Consider the following 21,812-nt stretch of genomic DNA (forward strand, 5'->3'; position numbering starts at 1 on the left):
TCCCATTTAGAACAGGCACTCATTGCACAGTGTCTGGCTGTGGGTCTCTGCATTTGTTCCCATAGCTGCAGGAGGAAGCTTCTCTGATGACGACTGAACAAGTCACTGATCTGTGGGCACAGGAGAATGCCATTAAGAGTCATTAGATTGTTACATTTATTTAGTAGAACAATAGTATGTGTTTTTCTCTAGGTTCTTGGCCACCCGAGCAGTGTCAGACATAGTTTCAATCTCATGGAGTAGGCCTTAAATTCAATCAGATATTTGTAACACCAGTTCCAACTTGTGTTCATAATAAAAGCTCAGAGTCAGATATAGGGGAAAATGTTGAGAGATCAGAGAGAAGGAGCAAGCCAAAGCCATCTTTACCTCACTAACTTCCCAACAGAAAAGAGAGTAAGTTCCTGTTTCCTCCTGCTTATATTCCTTTCTCCACCCAGCCATCTCACTTCCTGTCTGTCTGTACAGACCTCCAGACCTCTATGGTTAGGTAGTAGCAAGCTCCATCCTCTGATCTTCAGACAGGTTTTATTTGTACAAACAAGGTTACTCCCTCAACTTTTGTGTCCTTATACTGCAGCATGTAGGTCAGCCACCATTATAGATTGATGGATTTACAGCTGTGTTGGTGTCTGCCTCTATCCTCTGGTGACATGCAGAGTATCATCCCATACTGTGAAACTGTTCAGTAGGGGGTGAGGGCTCCAGTTAGGCACCAGCTTGACTTCCCATTGTTAAACGAAACATGTAGGTGTTATCTTCAGCCGCAGGGCCTTACCATCAATTTTCAGAGAGCTTTAAATAGCCTTGGCAAAAGCCTGAATTGTTTGGGGGATTCCATGGGGTCCTCAGAGTCAACAACTTAATTAGATAGATGTAACCCATTCCTGGAAGTTTCATTTGATGGTGATGGTGAGAATTGTTTAGACCTATCTCTATTTCTCTCTCTATTTCTCTCTCTCTCTCTCTATTTCTCTCTCTCTCTCTCTCTCTCTCTCTCTCTCTCTCTCTCTCTCTCTCTCTCTCTCTCTCTCTCTCTCTCTCTGCCTGCCTGCCCCAGTAAGTTCTATAACAACAGGAATGCTTAAAAATGGATATTTGGTTATTTATGAGGCTATTTGACGTCCTTGAGGAAATGGGGGATTACAAAATTATTACCAATTACAAGAATTTGGCAAGAAAGCTACTGCTATGGGAACAGTGGATGCCAGTCTTTTCGGGGACCTCCTCAGAACAATGGAAGGTTCCTCAGAACCATCTCATCCATGAGTGGAGAAGCTGAAGTCTCCACTCTCCCATGCTTCGTTGGCTGAGGACACTCCAGAGGCCTCAATGTACCTTTATGATGAGATCTAGAGAACAGACTGGACAGAGGAGCTTGAGGAACTGATCATGAATACAGACTAAGTGCAAGCAAGTTTTGGTGGGGGTGCTGAACACCAGACATGGGCAGGGAAAAGGCAGCATCATTACCACTAGAACACATTCCGTGAACAACAGCCAGACAAATGTAATGTTGACAAGTAAACTAAAGAACTGAATTATACATACATACATACATACATATTGTCAGAGAAAATTGGCTTTTCTGTTGGCCTCGGCTGTGATCCGGATTCTTAGACTTTTACAAACTCCTTGCTGTGGAATGGATCCATTTTTTTCCATGTCACGTGGTCTCCGCCTCCCACCTCTTACTCAACAGGGCCATTTGCTCCTTCTCACTGCTCTCAGGGAAAAGTTTCAGATGAACTTAATCCCTCCAACTTTCATGAGGAAAAACACCGCCAGGTTTCATGGAAATAAATATAGCATTACTTGCTGATCCAATTTTTCCTGACATGTAAGTTATTGCCTATAAATTAGTTGGCCAACTTTTAGAAGTTGCATTAATTCTTTTGGGCCGGTTGAGAACCCTTTAGTGCACAAACAGCAATAGACGTTAAATTTACAACCCTGAAGACTGGAGCCATTAATCCAGATCAAAGCATTCCAGGGACCACTTCCTTCTCTCCTCCTTTTTTATATAGTTTTCATCTGGGTTATGAATAAGACATCTTATTCTGAGAAAAGAAGTATTATGTCTTTGAGACACTTAAATTCTTGATTAATCATACTAAAAGTCTTTAAACTTTCAATGAATGTGCTGATGTGCAGATTCTCTCATTTCCCCACCACGGAGCTCTTGGCTCACATAAGGTTGGTTTAATTTTATTACATAAAAGTACTCCATGAGAATTAGCTGGGTTTTTTTATTGTTTTGGTTTTTTGAGACAGGGTTTCTCTGTATTGTTTTGGAGGCTGTCCTGGAACTTGCTCTGTAGACCAGGCTGGCCTCGAACTCACAGAGATCCGCCTGCCTCTGCCTCCCCAGTGCTGGGATTAAAGGCGTGCGCCACCAACGCCCAGCTAGCTGGGGATTTTTAACTGTAAAAATGATAAGAATGAAATTGAGGTTACTAAACTTACCTGATTTCATTTGTAGTTGTTTTCTATAGACCCTTTCTCTCAACTGCCATTAACAGTACCTTTTTTCTGACTTCTAAGAGACTTGCTATTATAGTGTATGTTATATGTATTATAGTGGATAATAAATTTACTTTTTCTGTCAGAGGTTACCCAAATAGTACTATTTTAACTTAAAATTGGTTTTATGTGTAACTTTTCTTTTTGATTCATACATTGGTTAATTTTATGTATTAAGTTGGACAGGCCAAGGTAGCCTGGTTTGGGGCAAAACACCACACTGGGTGTTTCTATGCAGATACTATGTAGATGTGACAATAGATTTTGATAAGGAGAATCATTTTCACAATGTAGGTTAACCTTGACCATTCAGTTGAAGGCACTAAAGGAAAAGTCTGAGATTCTGGGAGGCAGATGGAATCCTGCTTCCAGGTGGCCCTTGGAGTGAAGACCCCATCATACAAAGCGGTAGTCATGGAGAAGTACGGCTCTCATTGTTTCAAAGAAGGCATCATGAAGCACATTGCTGAGTGACATGGCTCTGTATCCTCACAAGGTTCACATGACAATACACAATCTAGCTGTTCCTTGCTAATTAATGACTTGCTAAAATGGGATGCCAAATAAACAAACTATGAAATTTCCAAGCCTTGCCCCTAAAGTGTTTTGTAGTTTGTTCTTGGTCTTCTCATGTCTGCCTCATGTGCTGAGACTCAAGCATCCTCCTCAAGAGCTAGAAGCTGTGTGTGGAGACCATGACTCAGTCAATTGTGCTATCAACCACTAGACCTAGGGGAACATCTTCAGCTTTCCAGTTCTAGTCAAATGACCAGGCAGTTGTGGAAACAATCATAGATGAAGCTTTTAGAAGAACTGCTTGGCTGAGTTCAGCTCACAGTGTTAACCTGCAGAACTGTGAGCATGTCAAGTTTTTTGCTATAATAAGCCATTAGGTTTTGGAGTAGTATGCTAAATATCTGTAGGGAATTGGCGCACACCTTCCATAAAAGTACACAGTGGCTGAAAATGTAAGAACAGAGTTGTAGAAACCACCAAGGGAAAGTCTGGCCCTCTATGTTGATATCAGACAAAAGAAATTTAAAGACAAAAATGTTATTAGAGTTAAATAGGACTAATAGGCACATAAACTGTATATATCTGATAAAACAGTCTTAAAACATGTAAAGTAGAAAAAGAGAAAGAGTTAGAATTACAAGAAGCAAACTCAAAATCAACCAAACAGTGATTGATCAAGATAAGTCAAGTAAGAGACCAGGAAGGGCACTGGGGTCTTAGGACTCCAGGGCCAGTAGCAGGCTGAGACCAGTGATGCGCTTAGCCATCACCTGAGATGGTTCTTTTAGTAGTGGGAAAACAAGGAAGAGGGATTGGGCCTCTACAACACACACACACACACATACATACACACGCACACACGCACGCACGCACGCACGCACGCACACCCCGACAGGGCTCATGGCATAACATGTTCTAAGAGAGTGTGGAAGAATGTAAGAGTTAGAGGTTAGAGAGGGATCTTTCAGGACAGGACACGTAGCAATCATGAACTCAGCACAGCTGCGGTTACCTGCACACGACTGATCTGTTTTGTGGTGTGTGAAGAACGGGCTCACAAGGTCACACTGCTCACTAATATTCAAAAATAAAAGGAGACAGATCAAAGTAGAAGACTGTTGAGAAGAAGGCAGGCCTCAGCAGGATGGAGAGTAAGAGAGGGCCTGGACGCCCTGATGCTCAGTGCTTACGCCTGTGAAAGCCTCCAAGCAGCTCATGCTGTCGAGAGTGTGGGGCCAGGGGAACCCGCATCCATGGCTGGTGGGAGTGGAAGCTTGTACAGCCCCTGGGGAAATCTGTGTTGGTTCCTCAGTGAGATAGGGAAAGTTCCACCTCGAGCTCCAGGTACACCACTCTTAGGCACATAACCAAAGGATTCTGCATTCTATAACAGAGCCACTTACTCTACTATGTCCATTGCTGCTCTATTCACAATAGCCAGAAACTGAAAAACAACCTAGATTCCTGTCAACAGATGAGTGGATAAAGAAAATGTGTTACATTTACCCAACGTAATATTCCTCAGCTACTAAAAAAAAATGAAATCATGAAATTCACAAAAAATCATTCTCAATGAGGTGACCCAGACTCAAAAGGACAAATTTGCTTATGTATGGATATCAGCTGTTGAGCGTCTGATGAGCAAGTGACAATCCATTGGACCACAGAGGCCAGGTATAGAGTAAGACACTGGGGAGAAAGATTGGATACTCTAGGAAGGGGAGACAGGATAGTTACGGATGGATGGGGTGGGGTGGGGAGACTGGAATGGGAGGATCAAATGGGGGTGCTGGAAGAGGGGGAGAGAAGGAGGGAATAGGAGGAGGGACAGCTAAAACTGTGGGCCACTTGGGGGGTTGTATGGAAACCTAAAACTGTAGAAACTTCCTAAAATATATGCATATCTGAAGGTGACCTAAATAATGGGGAAGATGGCGTCCCAGTTCATTTGGCAACAAGAGATGTCCCAGCCACTCACTGCAATGAGCATTTGCTAGCAAAGCTGATGGGACAAAAGGGTTCACTGTGTGGCACACCGAGGTCCCCAATGCCACCAGGATGGGTAGAGAGGTGTTGGAGAGGCGGGAAATGAGAATCGAAGAGCTTTTTGTTTTTGTTCTTATTTTTGTTTGCTTGTCTTGTTCTGTTTTGTGGTGGAGTGTTGCAGGGGTGAGGAGGACCAGCCGGTGAGTGGAATTGGGATGCATGCCATGAAATCATAACAACCAATGAAGAAGTTAAATTTAAAAGAAAAAAAAGAAAGAAAGAAGACAGAGGCTCTCTGTGTAGCTCTGGCTGTCCTGGAACGCTCTATGTAGACCAGGACTGGCCTCAAACTCACAGAGCTCCTTCTGCCTCTGCCTCCCCAGTGCTGAGATTACAGGTATGGACCACTATACCCGGCTGCAGGCGTATTTATTTTCACTTGTGTGTATGGATGTGCGCCTGTGTGAGTTTACAGGCGCCACGTGAGTGTAGGTACCCATGGAGGTCCGAGAGCATCAGAGCCTCTGTAACCAGAGTTACATGTGATTGTGAGCTGCCTGACGTGGGTGCTGGGAACTAGACCCAGGCGCTCTGCAAGAGCAGTAAGTGGTCTTAGCTGCTCAGCCATCATCTCTCCAGCCTCCAAAGACGCTTTGGACAGGAACAGACTGAGATGTTACTGGTTAGCAAGGGTAAATTTTGTTTAGTTTTTCTACAGTCTAAGATACTTGGTTGGTGAGGCATTTTTTTCACACCCGAGAGTCTGAATGTTTGAGGACATCACATGACCTTCTTCAAAACTCATTTGTAAACGGTATTAGGATTCATAAGATTCCCTCTCATGGTAGGTGTTTTCTTGACAGACCTAATTTTATACTGAGATCTCAGACTCAAGTACTTAGCAGGTCACATATATGGATGAAGCAGACTTATTTTAAAGGAAGATACGGTGGGGTCTTTGGTCAACTAAGGAGGACATGCCACAAATTAAAGTGCCTTATTTTCAGGGCTGGTCTTTCCGAAAGGCCACTATCTTCTGTCTTTCATAACATGGAACCCATAAGTAGTTGTTGTCTGTGTGACAGATTAATGAGATTGTATCACAGAGACCTGTCGCCCCTATAGTGAGGTCTTCTAATTGCCAGAAGAATGTCCTGTTCGTTCATCATCATAGCCCTGGCACACAGCCGCCTGCAATCAATGTTTGTGGCAAGAGATGAACAAGGACCCTGGCAGAAAAACCATCCAAGCGGCACATTAACATAATGATAACAAAAGCAATGACGTCAGAAAGTAAGTACAGGATGCCTCATCGAGGTCTTCTCCACGGACCAAGCAACGGACACCACTCTGCTCGAGAACACTCAGCAACCTGGGATTCTAAGAGCTCGGCGTTTGAAAAGGCCTTAGTTTCTTTCATTTTTAATTAGATGACCAGTGATTACATTATTACTGCTAGGCACAGGCAGAGTAAGATGTCACTCACAGTTGTGTGTCCTCGTCAGAGGGCTGCCACACGGGCCGGCGTATACAATGACAGCTTCCCAGCTGGGAGCTCTGCTCTCTCCTCTGTCATCTCTGTCTGCAAATGGCGTTTCCTCCCTGCTTGGGACTTCAGTATATTTTCCAACCAATCTTTTAGAAGAAAGTATTATTGGAAAATCTTAGCAATGGAACTCTACCCTAAGGGAAGCTGCTGAGGCTTCTCCTTCCCTTCCTTAAGATGATGCATGTAGGGAAGGGTGAGAGGGAAGGGGGGTCATCAACATCTTACGTGTGTCCTCAAGGAGGTGGGGTAGCATGGAGGGTGAGGGTGGGGAGTTGAGGACAGGTGGGAAATGTCTTCTAAACATTGTTGAACCTGAAAAACAAAAACTCCTTGAAACCGGACCAGTTCTGAGCCTCGAGAGTCTCTTATTTCTAATGTTTTCCATTTTAACAACCGTTTGAGGCTCATTGCATTTCTCCATTTCCATATAAACAGTTGATTATATTCAAAACATGAAATATTAGGAGAGAGAACTCTACTTTTGATGATTTCAGATTAGTGAGGCCTCGGCTGTTTTTTTTTAATGGAATGCTATTAATCAGTTCCCAAATTGAATCATAAGAGGGAAAAATGGAAAACACCAACTTCAAGTACAACCCTCAAAATAGCCAAAAAGAATAAGACAAGCTAACTTGTTTGGAACAAGTGTTTTAAATTAAAGTCTGCACAAAATAAGAAAAATTGGTTTATATAGTGTTGCCAGGAAGGATCTTCTGGGACTATGTAATAAGCTTCTCTGCAATAGGTGAAACATTTTTCACACACTTTATCTAAATCATTAAGTAGTTTGGTAAATCTGTTTTGTCATGACTATGCTTGGGATGGTGTCCAAATTCTGGGAGTACATCATGAGATAAGGAGGTGTCTGTGAAGGTGAGTTCAAGCTCGGGAGATCGACAAATGCAGTTGCATCTTAGGAACCATAGGAAAAAGGATTTTGCTCCCACAAGCCTGCCATTTGGATCGTGTGATAGAAGTGGATCTTGATAATCAACTCCCAAAGTTACCCACTTATTTGACCAAAAAGCTGGAGTTAGCTGTCGTCTAGAAACCCAGATGAAAGTTTGAGTGGGAGTCAGCTCTCTCCACAGGGCTGTGTCCAGCATGACAAACAGGAGTAAGAGCACACCCGGGACTTGAGTTGAACCTACAAACTTCATTAAAGTCCCCAAATGTCATATGAACTGCATTCTATCACCAAGCAAGTCCCTACAACCAGCTTACATCCAAGGGGAGAAAGCTGCCTTGCTTGGACTTTTGTAGGAATCATATGCAAGCACTAGTTGCTTGCACACAGAGATCTTAGCATATGTAGCACCCAGTCTACAGGGGGAGGAGTTTCTGATCCCATGGGAAACCATGCCATGCAACAGAGTTCAAGCAGAGGGGGTTTTATTAGGGGGAAAGGGAAAAGGGATGACACTGGCCTCCAGAGATGAGAGCAGCAGGAGAGAGGAAAGAGGGCCACAGAGAGAGAGAGAGAGAGAGAGAGAGAGAGAGAGAGAGAGAGAGAGAGAGAGAGAGAGAGAGAGAGAGAGAGAAACAGACAGAGAGGGGGATGGGAGGTGGGCAGGGCCCTTTTTAAAAGGGAACACAGTGAATGTACACAGGTGGTGCTCTTAGTGGCTGCAGCTGAGGGCGTGTCCTGTCAGAACCCCAAGGGCAGGCCAGTACAGATGCCTGAATGCTAACAGTTACTCCTTATATAACCTTGAAGAGGGCCCTATAAATCTATTAAGTTGAGCATATGATCACTCATTGCTCCTGTATTAAGCATAGGACTCACGTACCTTCAACTGTGAACATGATTACCTTCCCTAACAATCCTGGAACTTTCTGATAGGTAGCCAAGTTTGCAAAAACAGTTCCAAAATCGCTAAATTACTGTGTATTCTATTAATACCTGGTTTTCACAATTTTTGCAAAAATTTTTCTTGGTATATAGAAACTTATTTGATGGCGCAGTCCTTCATGGTGTGGAAAATTATAACCAGTGTAGTTAGATTCCTAAGACTCCATTTGTCTGGAGCCAAAGTGCCAGGTGCTCCCCTTACACTTCTCAGAAAGAATTAGTTAACTATGACATCTGAAAGCATTTTAAGCAGTGAGTGGTATCACCAAATAAGGGCTACAAATTAAATTGAAATTCAGTATGGCACACTGAGTATTTCAAGAAAAAATCCTCACTATCTTTTGCATAGTATTAGAAATCCTATTGCCTTGTATACCTTTGGGAAGACGTAAACTAAAAAGAGTTAACACTTGTGTTTGTTTTGTAGGAAGACTTAAAGGGACTTACAACAGTTTCTAATTATGTGTCACTGACATTTAATTTCAATAGCTCTGACAAAACTTATGGGAAAACGATACATCAAATTTCCATCATAAATGTAATTTTATAAGCTAAAGTTATGAAGCAACCACTGTGCGGAGACGTTTAGTAAAGCCAGGATGTTATTAACATGTTAAGCCCCGTGCAATAATTCCTCCATTCTTGAAAACCCATGTTTTAGACAATTACCATGTCTTTTTGTAACTAAAGCTAATGGAGCAGGAGTTTCTGCTTTCCTACTATAAAAATGAATTCCATTTAGTGTCTTATTGCTTAATTACAAGATATAAATCTTCCCTGCTGATAAAGATGTTTCATCATGTGAAGATGCAGTCTTTCTTTTCCATTTTCCGGCTAAGCCTGAAGCAAGAGTGACACCTGGTGGTTAGTAGGTTTAGCACATGCAACTGTGCCCTTAGAAACATTTTTTGCATTTTGAAGCTCTTTTCTATTTAAAAAATAAAAAAATAAAACAAAAACCGAGCATTTAAGATTATATTTAGGTAAGCAATATGAAAGTTATAAAAATAATAAAGTGTGTGCTATGAAATAAATATTCAAAATATTCTCAGGGAAATTTGAATATACAATATCTTGTTTTATTGCTAGCAGAGACAAAAAAATCTGACTTTACATCGTAAAAAAAAGTATCTTATTTTTCTGAAAATACGGGTGCTTTGCAGAAGATTCTTCCTACAAATCACTTTCCGCAAATAGCAGCAGCAAAGGAAGCATAGCATAACTGGGATATTGTCAGCGCTGGACTCAGGGATGGCCTTGAACTCGTCTACACGCTTGAGAAAGCCTCAGTAAGGAAAGCGCAATGCTCACCTACACAAACGTAAATAAGCGCAAGAAGCAAGCAGACAATGGCTTTGTGTAGGGTCAAGACCTCGTGGGCTTCTCCGTCCAGGGAAGGCTGGGGAAACTGGGAGCAGAAGGGGCGGCCCTCTCCAGGGAGGAGAGAACCAGTTGGGTGTCCAGTGCCAAACGGTCAGTTTAGAGAGAATCCACGGGAGTCTGGTAAAGGTTCTCAGGAACTTATTTAGGTACAAAGCAGGGGTAAACAGTCAATGATACAGAACAGGAACGGCTGTTCCAGCTGCCTTCCTTCGTCAAGTTGTTATGTCCTGGGGTGAAGAGCAAGTCATGTGATCTGCTCTGGCCACACAACAGAGAGAGAAAGACTCCCCCTCAGTTTATCAGTTGTCACACAGCAGACAAGACTACCTATGCCCCAGGGCTTGCTGCCCCAAAAGTCATTGGCTAAACAGATCGAAATCCCACAACAGTCAGCCCTGAAAGCATACATTCTGTGGACTGAACAGGTTGTATTTAGGAATATATATCTATATGCAGATACATACGTACGTGCAACAACAATTAATGAAAAAAAAGAGGGCATGAATTTGAAGGAAAGCAGGAAGGGGTACTTAGGAGAGTTTAGAGGGTGGGAAGAGAAGGGAGAATTTAATAAAAGGAGGATTTTTTTTCCTGTAAAGGTCAAGATGTTGTGGCAAGACATTGAAGAAAAATTTAGCTGCTTCTCTTTTGGAAGTACTGAAATCTATGACAATAATGAAATAGGAAAAGTCGATGGGGTGGAAAGATTGTAAGAGCCAGAGGATCAAGAGTTTGCTGTGAGATTGCATCTCCTAAAAATGTCTGAACCAACATCAAGGCCCAAAGGTGAGCTGAACAGACAACACTACTGTGGGCGAGGGAAATCCCAGGAGGCCTCGGTCCCACCCAAACAACTACAAATAACCAAGGAAGGCTGAGAGTAGGAGGAAGTCTGTGGAAGAGCAAGCAGTTGACTATCCAGTACCAGATGGTCAGCCCCAAAAACATGAGTGTAAGTAACATTCTATGGACCGAACAGGCTATATTTATACATATATGCATCTAATAACGTTTAACGAAAAAAAAGAGGGCATGAATTTAAGAGAGAGAGAGGGAGTATGAAAGAATTAGGAAAGGGAAAGGGGAAATGATTAGTTATAATCAGAATTAAAAATTTATTTAAAAGTAATGGCTTCCATTATTGCACTGTTATGCAAATATATAATATATAAAGGTAATATTTACTCCTTCACTTCCCTTTCCCATTCCCCATCTTCTCTCCCACTGCTCCCCATTCATCTTCCCAAATGTATCATCGAGCCTTTTTTTATCGAAATATAGATTTTTGCATACGGGAGAAACTATGCAATTGTATCTTTGTGAATCTGACTTATTCCAGTAAACATGATGACTCCTAACTACATGCATGTTTTCATACGTAACATAATTTTGTTTTTCTTTATGGTGGAATAGAACTCCATCCTCTTTCTCTCTATGTATTATCACTTGTGGACATTTAGACTGATTCCATACTGTATCTGTTATGAATAACTCTGCAATAACCATGGATACACAGGTGTATCTGTGCCAGGCTGACTTAGATTTCTTTGAGTGTATGCCTGGGTGTGGTTTATAGTGCAGTAATGTGGAAAGTTATAGATGTAGCTTTGTTCAGAAACTTCCATGCTGGCTTCTGTAGCAGCTGCTGTAACTTTCCCACCAACGGTGCATAGACTCTCTCTCTCTCTCTCTCTCTCTCTCTCTCTCTCTCTCTCTCTCTCTCTCTCTCTCTCTCTCTCTCTCTCTCTCTCCCTCTCCCACACACACACACACACACACACTCTTGCCCACACTGTTTTTTTTTTTTTGCTTTTGTTTTTGTTTTTCTTGAGAAGAACCATGCTGATTGGGGCTACATAACTTCTGAATGTAGTTTTGATTTGTATCTCTGATAGCTAAGGATGGTGGAGAAAAGTTCTGTGTGCTTACTAGCCATTTGTATTTCTTTCTTTAAGAACTGTCTGTTCAGCCGGGCCGTGGTGTCGCACGCCTTTAATCCCAGCACTCGGGAGGCAGAGGCAGGCGGATCTCTGTGAGTTCCAGGCCAGGCTGGACTGACAGCCTCGAAAACAATACAGAGAAACACTGTCTCGTAAAACAAACAAACAAACAAACAAAAACTGTTCAGCTTATCCTCCCATTTACTGACTGGGTTATTTATTCTTTTTGATGATGTTTAGTTTTTAAATTCTTCGTGTATTCTGGTTGTTAATCCCCACTGAATAAGTAGCAGGCAAAGATTTTCTCCCATTCCTTAGCAGCTTCCGCTCACCCTGGTAAGGAACGGTTTCATTTGCAGTACAGAAGGGTATTATTTTCATATTGTTTGTGCCTGAATTCTGAAATCCCAAAGTCACCAAGAGGCCCATTTCGACACAAAAGCAAAGAGTTATTTATTGTTGTTTAATGAGCTAACTCCATTAGCTGGGGTCCTTCGTCTGTTCGTCGCTGCGGATGCTTGGAGAAGGACCCAGGGGAGCCGCAAGGCAGGGTAGCATAAGGGGAGTATTAGGAGTTTGCAACAGTCTCAGGATTGGGGTGCTTTTGGGCTTGAACCACCTGCCTTGTGTTGATTGGTCAACTGGTTGTTATGGCCTATAGGTCCTCCCAGGGCAGTTGCTATGCTCTGTGTATCACTGTTGTGCACTGGTACGGTAAATCGCACCCAGAGCCGTAAAGCCCACACCTGCCAGCTAACTTCTGATTGGTTCCTTGCCATGAGGAAGGCATCTGACCTCCTAGTGACCAGGGCAGGAGGGGCAAGATCAGGCAAGCATGTGTCAGCCCGGCATGGCTACTAAAGCCAGGCGCTGGTCCCTTCAATATGACACCACTTGCCACTCTGTGCAGCTCTGGCTGTCCTGGAACTTGCTCTGTAGACCAGGCTGGCCTCGAACTCACAGAGATCCGCCTGCCTCTGCCTCCCCAGTGCTGGGGCTAAAGGCGTGCACCACCATACCTGACTTGTTGTCAATTCTTGGTATTATTTCCTGGGTGTTAGAATAGAATCTTTTGCAGGGAGTCCTTGTCTATGCATATACCTTGAAATGTTTCCCGTTAGCTGTTTCAAGGGTCCAGGTATAATACTAAGGCATTTGAATAATGTTGAATTCATTTCCTTGTACAGGGTGGGAGATGGGTATTTAGCCTTCATTTCTACAAAGGTGTTCATTTTTGAGCATGTCCGTGTAAGGCCATATTTCCAGGGTAAAAATATGATGGGCTTTTTTTCTGGACATGCTCTGTTCAAGGTTGTGTATAAACCATCTCCCAACATAACATTCCGTTGTCTAGAATGTAAAGCTACTGAGAAGCAGACACTTTGAGAGTGTAGTATACTCTATATGTTAGGGCAATTGAACTTAAATTAGAAGATTTTGAGCAAGTGAACTAATGTTCTTGTGAAATGGATTAGTGAGCTCCTCTAACAAGGCCATACCTCCTGATCCTTCCCAAACAGTTCCAGCAGACAGATGAGCACATGGGGGCATTCTCATTCAAACCACCCCAGGAGTCTAAAGAGACAGAAGGCCTCCCTCTTGTAGGAGATAATGAATTTACTTTCCAATAACCGCTGCCCTCTGGTCCCGGGGAGCTCCCAGGAGGTTCTATCAGGTCCATCACCTTTCACAAAGGCATCACTGGTCCACATATGGCCCCACCACCCTGAACATGCCGGATCTTGTTGGATCCAGAGAGCTAACCAAGACCTCACTTGTACTTGGATGGGAAAAAGGCATAACTTCTTCTCTGCTGCCTCCCTCCTTTGGACACTGCCCAGAGCCTCAGGGTGCTTCACCTGGCAACTTGGACTTCCTTAATTTTTCTCCAAAGCTGCCCCTGCTCCTGCCACATAGCTCTTGTGAGTCACATGGCTTACCCTCCGTACCGACTTGACTAGGAATGTGAGATTTACAGCTTGCCTTCTGTAAAGTTTGTCTTTGTAACTTCTAGTTAAGCTGCTGTGGAGCTGCCATTTGAGTCTGTTCTTCAATTCTTTTTCATTAATGAGACTAGGAACCCTCATTATCCCAGGCATCAATTGTCTACCAAAATGGGATGCGCATGTATACGCGCGCTTGCGTGTGTGTGTGTGTGTGTGTGTGTGTGTGTGTGTGTGTGTGTGTGTGTGTGTTGAGAGCAATTACAACCGATTTCAGTTAAACTTACCAGCACCAGTTTACCATGCTATTTCATTTTCCCTCCCAAGTCCAGGGAAATGCTCTATCGCCCTATGCTTATATCTCTGGGGCACTTTTTGATTTTAAGAATGGCTTTTTCTAAGTTGTTTGGGACGACCTTGAAATCACCCTACAGCCCACAAGGTTGCAAGCTTGGCCTCAACTTCCCAAGCATCCGGGACTACAGGTTCAAACCACCTGTAGTGGAGATGGCCTTCTTACACAGTGATTTTTGCTTCCCTACACAACTAAGCCAATAGTTTTTGTTAAGTGATAATATTGTCAGATAGAAAAAACAATACGTTGGTATGCTTTGAAAAAATAAAAACCATCCTTGATTTGCTGTAATGTTTTCAAAGAAGAAAATTTGGACAAAGAAGATAATTTGGGGCAGCTTTTCCTAAACTGTTGCAATGAACCGACTTCAGGGAAGGTAGTTGTTCCTCCGGAGAGAGGAACCAAATAGAAGAGACTGGGGGAAGTTTGGAGGGCTGGTTCTTGATAAAGTTGTTACTATTGTAACAGCCTTACTTGCATCTTTAAAATGCTCTGGAGTAGGTCCTAGCAGGGAATTGTTGGGCCTCAATAGGTTTTTCCTTTGTGTAACAGGAAGGATTTACCTCTCCAGGCTGCAGTCATTAAGTTGTTAATGACTCATTTCTCTCCCACAGGGATTTAGAATAGCTGATTTGGGGCCAATTAGAGGCCCCACCCAAAAGAGGAAAAGGGATCATGGGGGTGGGGAATGGGAGAGTGGGATGGAGAAAGTAATGAAACGTAGAATCAAAAAGGGACCTGTAGAACACGCGGGGTCAGAAGGAGCTCTGGGTTATGAACATCAATCCTGCTTTTCTCAGGAGCAAGTAAGACTCCTCTGTCCCCAAAAGCCCGATAGGAACGACACTAGAGAACCCTCCCTTTGTTCTGGAAATGCACGGGGGGGACTGGATGCAGTGGTACATTTGTAATTCTAAAGTAAGGCCCTTGGAATAAAGGTGACTTCAGGAAACACCGTAGTGAGAATGAGAAAGACTGTCTCCCAGCTCCAGTAACTTGAGCACAGAGTAAATCTTTGTGGTCCTTTTTCCTGGACCTTGTTTTAACTAGGCTATGGGAAGTGTCGGGGGCGGGGTGGGAGGGTGAACAGGCCAAACAAGAAAGTTTGGCCAAAGCTGTAAGCAATTTTACTTTTGCATTTGTATACAATGGTGTATTTTTCCTTTCGTGTGGGCAAGTGTTTGGAGTGGGAACCAGGTTTTCCCAGGTATGATTTCATTTTGGTTTTGGTTTTTTCCCTCCGGCTGATAACAAGTGGAGAGAGAAGGTGGCTATCAGTTTACAGAAGGAACCCCCAATGAACATGTTTTCTTTGGAAAGAGCTGGTAATGCCCTTGTTTCCTCCTTGGCTGTTTTGTTCTCGCCTAGAAGTTAATATGCCAACAGTGTTTAAATCAAAGGTTTATAGGCACAGGCCTGTGACCCCAGCTAGTCAGCAGGCAGAGGCAGGAAAGAGGGCTACAAACTCAAGACATGCTTGGGCTGCAGAGGGTGTTCAAGGCCAGCCTGGGCAAACTTGGTGAGTCTTGCTTCAAATAATTCAATAAATGCAGGTGTTGGGTTGCTGGCTAGAGATCTGGCTTGGGTGTTTCCTTGTCCCTTTTCCCCAGAGTGAGCATTCCTTGCTGGAGATTGCTGCAGCTGAAAACGGGAGGCACTTGGGCCTTTGCAAACGGGTCAAGTACACTGACCGACCACCTCATGCTCCCTCCATAGTTCCAAACAGTAAAACCTTGCTAACGCCAACGTGTTGACCTCAGCGACATCCCATTCCTAGGAAAACCGGTCTCATATTACGGTAGCTCTGCCTTCTCTCCCTCTTAAGCTCCTATCTAAGACTAGGAGTAATAAACCTTGTAAAACGCACCCTCGCTTTTTCTATTCTAATGAAGAGATGCTAGATTCTCCTGGGTTGACAATTAATACTGTCTCACCAGACTTTATGGCCGGGAGTTGTGGTGAGAATGGCTACTACATAGGAGACTGGGGCAAGGGGATTGCAAGTTTGAGGGCAGTCTGATCTACATAAGGAGGTTTCCACAGGAAAGCACTGTAAGAAGAACTGACCGCCCTCTGCTTTCAGCTGCACTGCTGCTGCTGCTGCTGACCCCTCACCTGCGACTGAAGTGGGGAGGGGCGGCAGGGAAGCAGGATGGGAGCTTGGCATCCATGTCTTCACAGGGCACATCTCTTTTGTTGCCTCGAGCTTCGGTCCAAATGCCTGCTCCATTCCACACAAAGACACGTTAATTATTTAAGGAATGTGGTTCTAAAACCGGCAATAGAAGAGGGTTCATTAGTCCCAAATTTACCTAACTTCTCCTGTTCCTCTTCCAAGGGCACCCCCGCCCACACCCCACAGCAACCAGGATTATTTTCAAGATTCCTACAGCAGGGAGCCTTGTGGGAACATCACCCCTTGTCCCAAGCAGAGGCTAGTGCCCATGCTGAATCAATTATTTCATGATGGGCACCAACTGCTTCCCTGTGTCCCTGTAAGTAATGGTCTCTCAGGGGGTTAGTCAGACTCCAGGGAACCAGACATAAGCTGGTCATGAGACCAGTTTGACTGGAAGTCTTAGAAAATGCACACTCGCCTTCAGCTCTTGTCCTTCCCAATATAATCTTGCAGCTACTCTCAGTGCTTCAAAGACAAAGCACTATGTCTACGGTGAGTGACGGTCCTTTCTCTGTGACCACTGCCGCTGTGACTGGAGTCTTGATTTGCAGGTCAGTAAATCCGGTGTGTTAGGAGCCCTAGGATCAGGTCTCTGGCCCAGTATTCCAATAACCGTGATGTATTAGAATAGTGTGTATTTTTCAAGAGCTAACCCTTGTCAGGTCAGCTGTTTCTGATGCCTGGGAATCCAGCATGGGACTGATCAAGACCCCCTGAATGTGGGTGTCAGTGAGGAGGCCTAGGTAATCTATTGAGCCTTGGGCAGCAGATCAGTACCCATCCCAAGTATACACACGGACTTTGGACTCCCATAGAACAATGTGAGGTGCACTCTCACCCTGAACTCTTGGGGAAGGGTCTAGGCCCTGCCCTATATGAAATGACAGACTATGGACACCCCCATGGAGGGCCTCACCCTCCCTGGGGGAATGAGGAGATAATGGGGGGGGCACGGGAGGAGGGGAGGGAAACGGAGAGGGACCTGGAACTGACTTGTGAAGCAACCTTGTTTCTAATTTAAATTTAAATAAAAAAAGAATAGTGTGTATTTTTGATGGTTACTTGCAAAAAAATTAGGTTGTTGAAAGGTAGCTAAACTCATGGGAAGACTGCGGTCACTGCTTGTGGGTGTTGACAGCATGGAAATTACTAGCTTGAGAAGAACGGAATATAGGACATGTGAGGCAGAAAACTGCTTTTCGTCTAGCGGTTTTTACAGTCAGCAGATTTGCATATCTCCCGCTGGGACCCCAGGTATCTTCGAGAGTCTGCAGACTTTGAATTCCCGGCCTCCATCTCTGCAGCCTCGGATCACAGCCATGCAGAAGTGATGAGCTCGTAATTAACAAAGGGTCGTTACTGTCATTACCCTTGAACACACATACCCATCCGCCTTTGCAGGAGCACCCGCTCAGATCCCTGCTTTTCCGGAGCACCGTCTCACGGGTCTTTCCCATCGGGTCCTCATCCTGCTTCACATTAAACTGTCCCCACCACTCCTGGGATTACTATCTGCGGTTGTTTGCTGCAGCTGCAGGCAATGAAAAACGAACCGCAAAACTCCTCAAAACCCACGGTGGAGTTTATTGGGGAGGGGGAACGAGGGGAGGGGTTGCTGTCTGCCCACTGGGAGCAGAAATGAAAGAGGGAAACAGGTGTGAGGTGTTTGCTTAAAAGGGAAAGCTTGCACATGCCTGCAGAGTCCTTAGGCAGCCATGCAACTCAGGGCCCTTTGAGCTGTCCAAGTATCTGCCTGAATGCCAGTGTGCTATCCTGCCAGTTGTCAGGGGGGCGGGGTCAGCATGATGTCAGGATGGCAACGCTATCAAGTGAGGAATCTTCATATAGTTAGATTCACATCTTACATGTGTCACCGCAAGAGTTCCTACCACAGCCACAGAAGTCAAAGGCAGTTTTGGTTGTTGGTTTTTTTTCTCCTGCGATATAACTGATTTTCAAAATAAGATTTAAAGAGTGCACTGTATGCATGCATGCATGCATGTATGTGTGTATGCATGTATGTATGCATGCATTTATGTGTGTATGCATGCATGCACGCACGCACGCACACATGTATGTATGTTTGGCTTCATGACAGAGTCATCAGTTCCTGTCTGGGGAACTGCGAGCCTTACATCCTGAAACCTGGAGGGTAAATAGACCGGGAAAGCGAATGTGCTGCTTAGCTGTGCGAGGACAAATGATGACAAGATAGAGAGATTCAAAAGTGAGAACTGTTCAGGACACACTGGCCCTCAAAGATGGGCACCTCATTATCTCAGAAAACAGCCAAGTAATAGAGCCACTGCCGCCTCACAGTATGCTTGTCCCCTGCAGCGGGTCCCAGAACCCCTGAAGGGGTTGTCTGCTCTCCCTGTGTGGAAAGGCCACAGGACTCTGTGACGTTGAGAGGCGCCCGTCACACACATGGAGGCAAAAGGGAAACCCGCATGAGCACAACATGAAACTGCTTCCCCAGCTGGCTTTGTGTGAGGACACTTATGCGTGGTCTGTGTTCCGATGTGAAAGATGTCCACAAAGGGGCTCCTGGACCCTTGCTTCATGGATGTTTCTACTAAGTGTATGTGTTTCTACTAAGTGTGTGTGATTTTTTTCCTGTCAAACTGCACCTGTTCTCAGCAGCAGGGGAAGTTGCCCCACAAAAGGATGATTAGCTTCTTGGGGTAAATCAACCTTTCCTGCTCAGTCTTAGCTACACTCCCCTGCCTCCCTTGGAACACAAACTTAAATCTGCTTCTGGATTTTGGTTTTAATGTTTGCTTTTTTCTTATTGAAAGTATTTTTTTCCATATAATATATTCTGATCATGGTTTACCCCCTCCCATCTCCTTCCAGGTCCTGCCCAACTCCCCACCCCTCATCCAACTCTATGCCTCCTCCTTTCTCCCATTTTTAATCAACAGGAAAACAAACAAACCAGAATAAGAAAAAAATCACAAGAAATACAGACATGCAGATCTCTCTCTCTCTCTGTCTCTCTCTCTCTCTGTCTCTCTCTCTCTCTCTCTCACACACACACACACACACAAACACAAACGCACGAACTCACAACACATAAAAACACAAAATCTGTTTCCAGAATTTTGAATCCTAAAATGCCCAATAGTCCCTTTCACTTCTGAAATTCATGAGACTGGACTGGTCAACAGTAGAATGTGGTGATACTTGTTTATGCTCTACCAAGTAAAGCTTGCCTGAAGCTAGCCACACTAGTTAGCCATAGAGACCAGGTAGTGCTGACACACGCATTTAATCCCAGCACTTGGGAGGCAGAGGCCGACAGATCTCTGAGTTCAAGGCTGCCCTGAATCTGTCTAAAAGAGAAACCGAGCTCACACAAAGGCAACTGTCCCCAGCATTTGGGAGTGACACGCCCTTAACCCCAGCACTAGGGAGGTAGAGACTGAGTGATATGGCTGGACAGAGAAAGGAATATAAGGCAGGAAGAGACAGGAGAGAAGGCAGTCTGAGGATTTGAAGAGACAAACAAAAAGAAGGAAATGCCTGGGTACCATACCATGCAATGATTGAGTAAATGTATAACTAAGGCCTTTCAGAGAGTATGCTTTAGAAATGTCAATTTAAAATTTTTTATTAAATTTTTTCAAACATTATATTTTGATAACATTTCTCCCTCCCCAAACTTCTCCTGGATCCTCCCAACTGATCTTCCTATGCTCTTTGAATCAGGTATAGCTGGTCGCTTCTGTGGAAAACAAAGATGGACTTCCTATAGGACTGATGCTGTGTGAACTCTGTCCAGAGCACCTGGTTTGGAGATCTATACTCTAAGATGATGACAGGATGCAAACCTGGAGACTTCGAAGATCTACAAAAGAGAAAAATTCACCAAAATGTATAGATATGGAAGAAATCTGGATGGATTTATTTCTTGAGACACAGTCTCAATGTTTTAGCCATGGCTGGCCTTGAACTGAAGGATCCACCCATCTCTGCCTCTGCCTTGAGTACTGAGATCTAAGGTGTGAGGCACCAACCATTACAGTCATGGGGTAGAGATTTACCATTGATTTCTTAACCTCAACATGGCAAACGACATCAACATTTAGTGCTAACGTTTGAATAGCCAATCAGAGAGGCCCTGTGTGGCTCATTAGCACTGGTGCTCACAAAATTTTCTGTGTAGCCCTGGCTGTCCTGGAACTCTCTTTGTAGACCAGGCTGGCCTTGCATTCACAGAGCTCCTCCTGCCTCTGCCTCCTGAGTACTGGGATTAAAGGAGTATGCCCCCACCGCCTGGCTAAAAGACTAGTATTTTAAGTTGGTCAATATTTTAAGCTTTGCAGAAGTGCCAGGGTCACAGTGAAGTAGAGCTGTCAAACCTGGTGCCATAAAGGAGGGAATATATCTTTTCTTTATCCTTCTAAGACCCATGGCTTAGGTTCCACTAACAAAGAACAAATTAATAATAATAATAAAACCCATGAAATTAGTTGATATAAATTATATTTGACAAGAGAGGCTTTGTAAGGAAAACAAAGTGCTGTCCCCCCTTGTAAAACAGCTAAAGCAACCGTTAGGCTTTGAGCCCTGTCACAGGACAAGGAATGTTTGGTGATGAAGACTATGATGGAGTAAAGACAGTGACAGACAGTGACCTGATGGAAACAATCTGGGAAGCTCAGCCAGGCCTCTTTGTCCTAATTCTTGGAGTCCTTGTCTTTGGAGAGAAGGCTATTCCTTCTTCCTTGTTGGAGAGCCCTCATATCTCACTTCAGCTTTAAGATCTCCTTTGGGTGAGAAGGGCCTGGGGAAGGTCAGAGCAACCCTCTATCTTCTCTTTTTCTCATTTTCTTTTAGGTTAAATATTCAATACGCTAAGGTATCACAACTGAGGGTGCCATGCTCTGAATCTCATCAAGAAACAAAGACAAAAAACAACCAAAGCAACCAACAATATTATACCTATCTTTTTTTTTTTTTAACAATTTTCTGACACTCATTCACAGTCTTTCCTTTTGATTTTAAAGTATATAGATGGTACCCAATGTCCAGGACGTGGCTTCTGGTGTAAGCGATTTGTATTGTTTTTTGTTTTGGGGTTGGTTGACAGTCAGCAACACCTAGTGATCCTCCTGTCTCTGCCCTTAGAGCAGTGGGCTTACAGGTGTGAGTGAGACCATTTACAGCTTGTTCATGCATGTCCTGGGAGGGATTTTCTTATTTTTATAAGCTACACAAAATATTAATGTTTTATTATAAAATAGGTCTTATGTAAGTAATTAGGGCAAATCTAATAAAGTTAGCCTTTTTGTGTGATCAGGAATAGTTTGATAATTGCTTTTGTGATTGGGTTTCATGTAGCCCAGTGTAATCTCAAACTTAAAAAAAAAGTGTGTGCGTGTGCGCACGCATGTGTGTGTGTGTGTGTGTGTGTGTGTGTGTGTGATGTGACTCAGTGCAGGTTCTATGGCATGTGTGAACCTGGAGACCAGAGCACAGCTTTCAGAGCCAGTAGTTCTATCCTCCCGCTATGAGTTCTGGGGATTGGTTGGCTCAGAGAACACTTTACCCGCTGAGTCTTAGCCTTGATCTGCGGTGTGG

General features: G+C 43.9%; 1 long non-coding RNA gene across 1 annotated transcript; it reads left to right on the top strand.

Annotated features, from left to right (window-relative positions):
- The first annotated feature begins 16,686 nt into the window (after positions 1–16,686).
- On the top strand, positions 16,687–21,527 carry LOC110342228. The gene is made up of 2 exons (XR_002384255.2): positions 16,687–16,777; positions 19,938–21,527. It is a non-coding gene; the product is annotated as an uncharacterized LOC110342228 (long non-coding RNA).
- Positions 21,528–21,812: the final 285 nt, after the last annotated feature.

This window comes from Mesocricetus auratus, unplaced genomic scaffold (assembly GCF_017639785.1).
Source record: "Mesocricetus auratus isolate SY011 unplaced genomic scaffold, BCM_Maur_2.0 Super-Scaffold_100010, whole genome shotgun sequence".
Classification (NCBI taxonomy): domain Eukaryota; kingdom Metazoa; phylum Chordata; class Mammalia; order Rodentia; family Cricetidae; genus Mesocricetus; species Mesocricetus auratus.